The sequence below is a fragment of the Anguilla anguilla genome, chromosome 14 (assembly GCF_013347855.1).
Source record: "Anguilla anguilla isolate fAngAng1 chromosome 14, fAngAng1.pri, whole genome shotgun sequence".
NCBI lineage: Eukaryota > Metazoa > Chordata > Actinopteri > Anguilliformes > Anguillidae > Anguilla > Anguilla anguilla.
The window spans coordinates 19,618,318-19,628,902 of record NC_049214.1 but is presented as its reverse complement, the minus strand read 5'-3'; the positions used below and the strand labels follow the sequence as shown (position 1 = coordinate 19,628,902).

Genomic DNA, 10,585 nt, shown 5'->3' with positions numbered 1-10,585 from the left:
GCCACAGTAAATGGGAAAAGCCGAGTTTTACAATTCATGAGAAAACCGCGTTGTATTTCACAGAAACCCCCGAGCGAAAGGATGCAGCAGGCATGTTGCCCCCGCCCTCGCATCGTTATATATCAGATGCAGCGCACATGGGCGTGGGGCTGTGATTCTGCCACAATTATCCCTGCTGGCCACGGGCCTGGTCTTGCAGCGGTAATGATGTCTGCAGGGCAAAGTACATGAGTGTGAGTATGGAACGGTGTTATCAGCACTTGTGCTCGGTGGCAGGCTGAGCGGAAAATCTTAATTAAATACAAATGTTTATCTCTGGTGCAGCCCCTGCAGCCGGCCGCCCTGGACTGGTGACAGTGTAAACCACAAAAGACTGATACAAGTCCTTAGTTTCATTACATTTCATTACAGGAAGACTCCTACATTCTCCCGCCCAGAGCTGTGGCAGACTGTCAGATGGAGAGGGGGAGAGGGAGGGAGGGTGGGAGGGAGTGAGAGAGGGAGGGAGTGAGAGGGAGAGAGAAAAGAGGGAAATCGTTTCACTGCCACACTTTGATCTCCGCCAGTTAATGTGCCTGCTTTGCTTAATACAGACAAGTCATTCAGTGGGCCCAGTTTAATAACTTTGTTTTTACAGAGTTTAATTTAAAGGACAAAACAAAAGTCGCCTTTAAAAGCACTCCCCAAGCCATGAAAGGGGACCAACATAACCTCTTACATCTTTACATTTTCACCTTTTTCAACAACATACCAAATTCTCTAGCCACTCCAAAGTTCCCACTGGGATGGCCCAACACAGGATTTTTTTAAATGAGGTGTGAGACGTAACGAAAGTGACTTTAAACAGATATAACATGGATTTAGCCAACAAACTCCGGTGCGGGTGTGGGCTGCATAAGCAGGTTCTTTCATAGGCTGTAGCAATTATAACATTCCACAGTACCAGCGACTGGCTCCTAGTAGCAGATGGAGTAATTCTGATTGACATGTAGAACATACATGTAGCTGCTCATAACTGCCATATACACTTTGGTTTTACCATGTAGAAATTAATGCATTTTTCATACATAGTTCCCCCATTTCAGGGCACCATAATGTTGGGGAAATACAGTATTAACCTTATGTAAATTAAAGTAGTCATGGTTAGTACTTTGTCGCATATCCTTTGCATGCAATGACTGCTTGAAGTCTGTGCCCCATAGACATCACCAGGTGCTGATTATCTTCTTCAATGATACTCTGCCAGGCCTGTACTGCATCCATCTTCAGCTCTTGTTTGTTTCGGGGGCTAGTTGGCTTAAGTTCTCTTCGGTATATGAAACGTGTGTTCAGATGGATTCAGATCGGGTGAATGACTTGGCCAGTCAAGAATTTCAGTTTTAGGCTTTGAAAAACTCCTTTGTTGCATTAGCAGGATGTTGGAGGATCATTATCTTGCTGTAGGCTGGAGCACTGTCCAATGAGTTTGAAGGCATTTTCTTGAACTTGAGCAGATAAGATGCTTCTGTTCACTTCAGAATTCATTCTGTTGGTGCGATCAGCAGTTATACCATCAGTGAGCCAGGCAAGTGAGCCAGTAACTGGCAGCCATACATGCCCAAACACCTCCAACACCATATTTCACAGATGAGTGGGGATGCTTTTACCTTTTGGTCTTTGCTCTTGCCATCACTCTGATGCATGTAAATCTTGGTCTCATCAGTCCACAAGATGTTTTTCCAGAACTCTGCAGGCTCTTTCAGGTACTTCTTAACACCTAACCTGGCCATCCTTTTTGTGACTAACTATTGGCTTACATCTTGTAGTTTAGCCTCTGTAGTTCAGTTTGTGAAGTCTTCTGCAGACAGTCATCACTGATACATCCATGCCTGCCTCCTGAAGAATGTTTCTGATCTTAGAGTGTTTCTGATTTAGACAAAACTAAAACACCTAGATTTAAAAAAAACTTCAATAAGACACACTTCTCAAAATTCAAATAATTCCACAGAATAACAGCAAACTGAAACACTGAGACAGGTACACATTTTCTCATGATTTTTTTTTTCTGCTCTAGGCTTTTTATCCCCTCTATCTTAGTGGTTGCATGGCAACTTAAAGAAATATATTCCATTTTTATTGCTTTGGTTTTTGTTAACAGACTGAGCTGTAGAAACATGGCCTTGCTCCAAGTTTAAATTTCCTTAACTGCTCTAAAAACATTTAATCACAGGTTAGGAATTCATATCATTGTGCCACTGTGCTGATTGAATGTGTTTCATAGAGGATATCTTTTTTTTGTCAGTAGTGTTGTACTCATAACCTCACTTACACGTTCCAAATTTGTGCTTGATTTAACATGCACTTTATGAATATGTAATGCAGCCTAATGGGATTTGTTTTGGTCTGCCATGTTTAAATCACTTTAATTATTGTCACAACTTTTTTGACACGATTTTCCACCCCAGCCAAACTCCCCGAGGGAAGAGCGGATTAGCGCATTCTGATGTTTAAAGCAGTGGTGAAATCAAAACCTGCATCCCAGCTGAGATTCTCTGCTTTCCCTCCCACCTGAAGGGAAAATGATGCGTCTTAGAGACCCCAACGGCACAGCAGGAGTCAAAGACTCTTTCCTTGGAATTTTCTTCTTTAATGGTGCCGCTTTTTTCTTAGGGGTCTGTGAATAATTATGTACTTACAGGGGTACATCCTCCCTCGAATAGTATATTTGTCAGTGCAAACAATAATGGCCAATCTATTGTTCAAACTTACAGGTTCAAAAATGGTTTAGTTCAGCTGCACACAGTAAAATGTTCAGTGTTAAATCAACTCTTACAGAGTACATATACAGTGTATTAATGGCATTAATGGGTTTTTATAGATCTTAAGAGGGCATCATTAGCAGGTGTGGATCATCAGCAGTTGTCAAATAAAACAAACATATTCAAATGTATCATTTTGTAGTCCTTAATAAAAATAACGGTGTTATTTTTATATTTTTTATAAGACGTGCTTTGTGAATTTTCCTGTAACAATGCTTTCACCAATTGTATATATAGTGATGGGTTGCCATAGTAATATTCCTCAGTGGTGGAGGTTATATTCACTAAGCCCTCCCCTTCTTATTCTTATATCATTTCAACTTTTCATACAAAATGAAGTTTCACATAACTAATGAAAATAAATCAAGCAAAATCACCATGTACATAAACGTAGAATTCAGGATCTGTACAGGACAGTGAGCTGGCCAGGGCATGGACTGCAGAATACTACACCGATCTTAGGACCAGTAGATAGATATCTTTCTCTTGAAGAAAATTCCTTCCATTGGACTCCTAATCTGAAAAAAAGCCAGACAAAAAGGTATACAAAAGGAAAGAAACACAAACACTGTCCGTCCTGTGCAGCACAACACAAATGGCTAAAGAAGGAATAATAACATAGAAGCTAATGCCCGATTTACACCAAAAGTGGCATTCCTATACCACTCTGCCTGGAAGTCATTCTATTCCAATAGAGAGAGGGCAACAAGGTGCGATCCTGCCGGTGTCACTGGCAGCGGTCTGAATCGCTAGTATTGTGCTCTTTGTTCATGCGGCATATTGCCGTGACCAGCCAGTGCACAAACCAATCCTAAAACCAGACTTTACCTCAAAATGGGGGATAAATTCATTGTCAATTTCAGAATTTCCCAAAATTTACGGTACACTGAGGCCTCTCTTTTTCTATATTTCATAGTCTATAGAGCTACTACCTACTACCACTGCACTAGATAAATCTTGTACGTAAATTCCTTTCTACTTTAAGAGGGGCAGTAAATGGAAATGATAGTCTCATCATCAGTCCTCCTCTCCTGTTCTCAGCAAGATGCTCAAGCATACCTGCATAAAGACCTGTACCGCAGAAAAAAAGAGGTACGAGTTCAAACAATCTGTACCACAAAAGAAAAGCGTTCTTTTTTTCTTTGTTTGTTTGAACAGAGGAATTGGGAGAACATGGAAATACGTCAGAAGGGGCTGACTTCTCCTGTTCCTTGGCATCCGCTGAGAGACACTCCAGGAAGTACATACTCTGTCAGAGGAGCTGTTACGATCAGAAAATACGGGGGCCAGGAGAGCGGGTGTGGAGGAGTGAATGATGGTCTCATAATCTCTTCAAATGAGCAGCACCTTTGTACCCGTATTGTTTTGCTAGTGGCCAACTCATGGATGCTGGAGATTGCTGCTACATTACTTCTGAACTACTGCCATTCAGACATATTTTTCTGTTGGTAAGGGCCTGTGCTGTACAAACACCTGAACACTGAATAATAATGCGAGTTTGTGGCCGTTGATATGAAACACCTAAAGTATGAAATATAATAGCCTTGCCTTGAACTTGCGACCTAATACACATGCACCGAGTTTCCTGTTACACAACCCTTCCTAGGGGAGAGCAAGGGGTTATCAATCTGAATGGCTTCCACCAACTGAATTTTTATGTGCCAAACAGCTTTTTGCCACTTCTGCCAAGTGACAACACCCAAAAACTCAACCTTCTAAGGATAATTCTGTTTGTTTTAATAAGAGAAATAACTGATGGTATAATTACAGAACATTTTTTTAAAACAGATATAAACATTTTCTGATATACACGTCTAATTTAAGCTGGGCAAAGCTCACACACTAATGGGGTTTAGAAGTTCAGTGAATCTGAGTGACTAGATTGGAGAAGCTTTTTCTACTCTGGGTCCAAGACCATCCTTTCAATTTCATATCTGCATTTTTTTTTTCATTTGCAGATTTATGGATATGAAGATCTATGTGGTTCCTTTATATTAATATAATTAATAATTAATTTAGGTTAATTAGCAGTGCTGGTGTGGTCTGTGGTTGCAGTTAGTGTTGCTCTCATTTTTTCACTTCTGCCCTTCAGTATCACTAAACTATTGCAGTCCTAATATTTGCTTGTTTCTTCCATTTTAGATCTTTATCAAGCTTGCCCTGCTCACAATGTACATGCGCTCTGAGTTCAGTGTTCTTATCGTCACTTTTCTGTCTAGTCATGTCATGTGTCTCTATCCACAGAATGACAGAAGTACTGCTTTCAGTTTTTACATCTCCTAAGTAATTAGGAGGCATTCCAATTGCCACACCAACACATACAGGGACCATGCTTCCACAGAGGACCTTGTGCCAACATGCTATTGCACACAGTACCCTGCTTTGGCAACTTTTTCCACATGTTATCTGGAGCTAATGTACAAACTTACAGAAAATTAGACTACCTTTTAAATTTTAAAGCAAGCATTGGTACAGATGAATCATTAAATTGTCCTGTGAAAATGTACAGCTCAACATCAACAATTGTTTCAGCAATGAGATCTAGAGTGGTATTTATTTTCATTGTCAGCCAGAATATTTTCAAAGTCCAAATCAGAAGTAACCGTAAGAATCTTGTGAGACTTTTTCAATTAATATAGCCGTATGAGCAAGATACCGTTCTATGAGCTGAGAACCTAGAACAAAGTTGTGAGGGGTTGCTGCAATGAAAGTCAGAGGCTTTATAAAGTCCTCATCTGAATCACAAGAGAACTTCTGCTCTGTCTAATGCAACAATATCATCTCCTTTCTCATGCTTGGAATGAACAGACAATAGAATAGAATAGACAAACTCGATACACGGAGAGGAGCACTCTTAAAGTAGTGCTTAAACCCTCGCACATACCTGTCAATGCCGTTACACAGACCCACTCAAACCACTCATAAAAAAAGGGTTTAGCTCATTTTACGGAAGTCAAAAGCCAGTAAAAGGTAATGCTGCTTTAAATAGCTGTGCGACAGAAGCTGATGGGGTAGAAAGAAATCAGTCAGCGGCCTGGATGAACAAAGGCAAATAGAGGCCGAACTTAGGCTGGGAGACTGCGACAGCACAGGATGCCAGTCTGACGGGAAATAAGAGGTCATGGCCCAGCCCAGGATCCATGATAAAGATCACAGACATCCTCAACGATGAGGAGATACCACAGGCTGCTTTTCTGACTGAACCTATCACTTTTACCCATGCAGTCTGTCCTTGTCACGCAAGCTCTATAGGTCTGTGTCTTTGTGTGTGTGTGTGTGTGTATGTTTGTGTGTGCGCATGTGTGTGTGTGTTCATTTGTGTATTCGTATGCTGTGTGTGTTTGTGTCTGTATGTTTATAGAGGGGGTGTTTTCTTCATTCCCTGCGACTCCCCCATCAGACACTTTAATTAGATAGAGGACTGGGATTTAAAGTTCCTTAAACTTCTTTAAAGCTCCATGGAAAATTGATTTATGGTGTATTAGCAGCAGCAGCAACAAGCAGCGTTTACTGCTGAAGACGACATCCTCCTACCCCCCTGCTGCTCCCCTTCCTGGGGCTGAAGCATGAAGCAGTACCAGGCAGGACCCCGCTGCCACCCAGGCCAGCATGCAGGCAGTCCGGCAGAGAAAGCCCTCCACAGTCCCATCTCTTTCACTCAAACTGTCTTTGATGGCGTCTCTGCACCCTAATCCTGCAGGCTGTTAAAATATGATTTCAAGCATTGTTTTCTGCTTCCATACTCCAAGCATGAATATTTTATCTACATTTCACTTCATTGTGTGAGTGCACTTGTGTCAAAGCAGCTCTTTTCTGCATATGAACAGAGGATTATGGCCACCCATATGGCAGCGTAGTCCCAAATTTTAGTGCTGCACAGTTTAATAAAACTACAAGATGTGTAGTCAGATAAGTTAATTTAAAACATACACTGGACCTTGGTGTTAATAGCCATTTTACATATACCCCTTGGAAATATACCATTGCACAGGAAGTTGTATTGGAAATAATGGGCGTATGAATTGGATTGGAAGGGTATCCTATTAACCTTCTTTAAAATGAGAAGAAATTAATTTGGTAGTCTCAGGAAACCTACCCATGATAAATGGCAGAAACCCATTGAACACAGAATAAAACCTGGAGACAGACAAATCTCTATTGCAAATACTAGTCAAACTTAACTAAATTGACCAAGTGGGCACAACAGCCTGCTTTGAGCAAGATGACAGAAATTGGTTTATCTTCAGCTTTGAAATACAAGCTTATCTGATTACATATCACTTAGTTTTCACAGAAGACATAACTTAGAGCTGTGCAATGAATTGACACATTGCAGTTTGGGGGGAAATAACAGGGAAACAATTTGAGGGGGGGGGGGAGTGGTATACAGGGCCACTAAATGTTGCTAACGTTGGCCCTGTACCAAAGGACCGGAATCTCACCAAATACAGTGCAACCAAATTACAATCCAGGAATCAAAGTCCCTAAAAAACAAGCCCAATATTATATTACCTGTTCGTTCTTCTTGGACAGGCCAGGGTCAAAACACAATTCAAGGTTCTCCAGCCAAAGGAAATAATTATCCAAACCATTTCAATCAGCACTTGTTCTCACACTCCACCCACACACTGGCCACTTTTCCCCAGCAGGTAATTCACAACAAGATGACTGAAGCCAGGGACCTTCATCCCTGGCTCACTAATAGGCTGATTGCAGGCAGCCGTGGCCATTTTCAGACTGGAAGTCCATATATGGTAAGGGGTGGGAACCACTGGGAGAGAACATAATGGCCCTCAATTACTTGTCCCCGTTTCATGCCCCACCACCCCATTACCATAGACAAAAAAAACAAGAACGGCAATGTTCTGTTACTCAATTCAAAGTAAGAAAGTGTAGTTATGAGCTAAATGTGGGAAGGAGAATTCATAGATAATCACCTTGCAGTTCCTATTACAGCTCACTGGATCATTTGTGCAAAATACCTCACTCCTTTAGTTCCTGGCCACCTCAGTTCAACTTTAGCCACTGTCTTATTGCACAGAGTGATGCACAGAAAAGTCACTGTGATAAAAAAAGTGTGAATAGTTTATAAAGCTAAACATGATGAGAGAGACAAAGCATTGCATACATTTACAGTGGCTACTGTTAGTATGTTTGTGTTGTGTTTAGATAATTGTCAAAGTGCTAAATGCTTTCTGAAATGCACACCTAGCCAGCGTAGCTATATTGATGAATTTCACAGGGTGTGGCCACAGGTTTTGCTGGCTATAATATAATTATGCATATTTTATGGCCACTTGAAAATTGAAAATGTTGCCCACAACAAAAATACATATATTTATATATATATATATATATATATATGTATATACATATATGCGCAAACTCTGTATTTGTATGACTGACATTCAAAGATTTGGTTAAATAAGCATACACAATATCTTGCTAGCTGAGAAGGGCAAGAAAAAAGCAGTTTTCTTTTTCTGTATCTCAGAAGAAACATCCATATAATACATGTGGACATCAGATGTACATTTTAAAAATGGTGCAATACAAATAGTACAGTTTAGATTAGCGGTGCGCAATCTTATCCAAACAGGGCCGGTGTGGGTGCAGGTTTCTTTTTTTTTTGTCCTATGATGTTTGATTCAACTAATTAACTAATCAGTCTTTAATCAAGACCATGATTAGTAGAATTAGGAATCTTAGTGCTGGGCTAGAACAAAAACATGAGCAGAGACTGGCCATTTTTGGATAAGATTGGACACCCCTGGCTTAGACAATAAAAATATTCTGACAGATGGGAAAAGCCACCATACCAAATAGTTCACGATTGTGTAACACTGGGGAGATTTACTAGACCATAAACACATCCAGGTTTGTCTTGTATTCAAGATTTAGCGGCCTGAATAAATATGTTGTAACAAAAACTCCACTGCCTCCCCGTAGTCAAGGTTTGTACTTAATGCACGACATTCTGCATTGTGAAGGCCTCATTTTCCTCGCCTTCAAAAGTGTGTAATTAATAAGCTTATTGTAAAATATCAGGAGGGAACAACATTGCCTAACTCTTCTGGGCCCTTTCTTGTGGGCTACGGCTCCAGAAGTATTTGTGCTGAAAAAACAGTTTGACTTTCTGTCTGGGGTACGCTGTGAGTCAAAGCAGCCATGCGTGGAAAGAGAAAGGAAGAATCCGGATCCAGGCCGGGTGTGGGAGCTTTCCCATGTTTTATTTTTATAATGATCTGGCTCTTTGCTTTTGCAGAATGGTCCCTTCTTTTATAGTATTAATGTGTGCTTTTTTGTTTTTGGCTCACAAACTGAGAGCCTGTTATGTTGGGGTATGTTGGCTTTGGTAATATAACAGTGCTGAACTGTATTTTTACAGTACAAAAAAGTGAAGCCTTGCCTAATGTAATTGAAAAAACATTGCAGAAAAAAAATTCAATTTTTGCCCCTTCCAGTTTACATTAGTATTTGTATGTATGACTCTTTTAAATGCATAAAATCATTTACAGAACCTCCGAACTCTCCATGATTTAAAATTAAATCTGCTTTTTAAATTCAATAAACATTATTTTCATGTTTTCATTGTTTACAGCTACATAAATCACACTACAACATGCAGCGTGATGATACACATACAGCATAGCATGAACTAAACATATTAAGAGAGTTTTAAGAAAACGGATATATGGTAGCTATTACGTTAAATTCAATGGGAGATATTACATATTAAATTTAAAATATTTAATATGAAAGTGAGTGACACAACAGCCTCAGTCATTATTCACAAAGTTTATATGCGTGTTCTCTCTCTGTATGTAAACAGGACTGAAGTGTCTTTGCTTGTTACCTTACCTTCTCAGATGAAAAAAAAAAAAAAATACCTCTGAATATTTAAGGCACAGTTAATTTGGGGGTCAAAATATGACTTAAATGACAATATTTCGTATTTAAAGACAGATTTAAATAGGATGGAATAAACAATGGCTGTGTTTGAGATGCACATAGAGGATTCCAATACCCCATCCGTTATCAATGAAGCCCTTCCAGGATGAGTCATATAGATGCATTCCAGGTTCCTGGTTCCTTTCCTTTCCTCAGTGTTTCCAGAACAAACTAGAAGACATTCACTGGAGCTTAAGAAAGGGACTCCACACAACAGATTTTGGCCTAAGTTGATTATAGCCCCACCCTCTCTCCACTAACCACTGGGAGGAATGTGCCTTCATCAAATGTTCAGTACAGACATTTTAAACTGCAGTTAGTGAAACCCCACTAACAAACTGGGAGGCAAAGTCTACGGGAGTGCCTCAGTATAAGCACTGGATACAGACTATGTTTGCGAGAGGTGGATAACATATAAATATATAATGATTCATTAATTTGTTCCCAAGGAATACTTGTAGCTGAACACATTTAATGTTTTAGTTATTCTAAAATATTTTTGAGAATATGTAGGCTACTTTTGTCTCATGAATAGGCATGTTTTTTAGTTTGTTAGAGATAACTTGCTCATCTTTATTTGTTAGGCTTCTTAGCTTCATTTCAGATTGGTTTATGTTATGTTAGCCCAAAGAATGTAAGCCTATCATTGACTATGAGTTCAAATTTGCAGTGAATTAATTAATCATCAATTATTAATAAAGTACCACTTCTCTGTGTGTCTTGCAGTTAATCATTTATTAATTATTAACGCAGACGCTACCCGCTATCACTTACTGTGTGTAAGTAGTAATTGTATTCGGGTGGAAAAACACAACCGAGGGCTGAGGACTGATGAA

At 39.8% G+C, this 10,585-nt stretch overlaps 1 long non-coding RNA gene across 1 annotated transcript; it reads right to left on the bottom strand.

Annotated features, from left to right (window-relative positions):
• Nucleotides 1-2,210: 2,210 nt before the first annotated feature.
• On the bottom strand, nt 2,211-7,438 carry LOC118212087. Its single transcript, XR_004762160.1, has 3 exons — nt 7,311-7,438; nt 3,176-3,316; nt 2,211-2,547 (listed from the first exon to the last, which is right to left on the bottom strand). It is a non-coding gene; the product is annotated as an uncharacterized LOC118212087 (long non-coding RNA).
• Nucleotides 7,439-10,585: the final 3,147 nt, after the last annotated feature.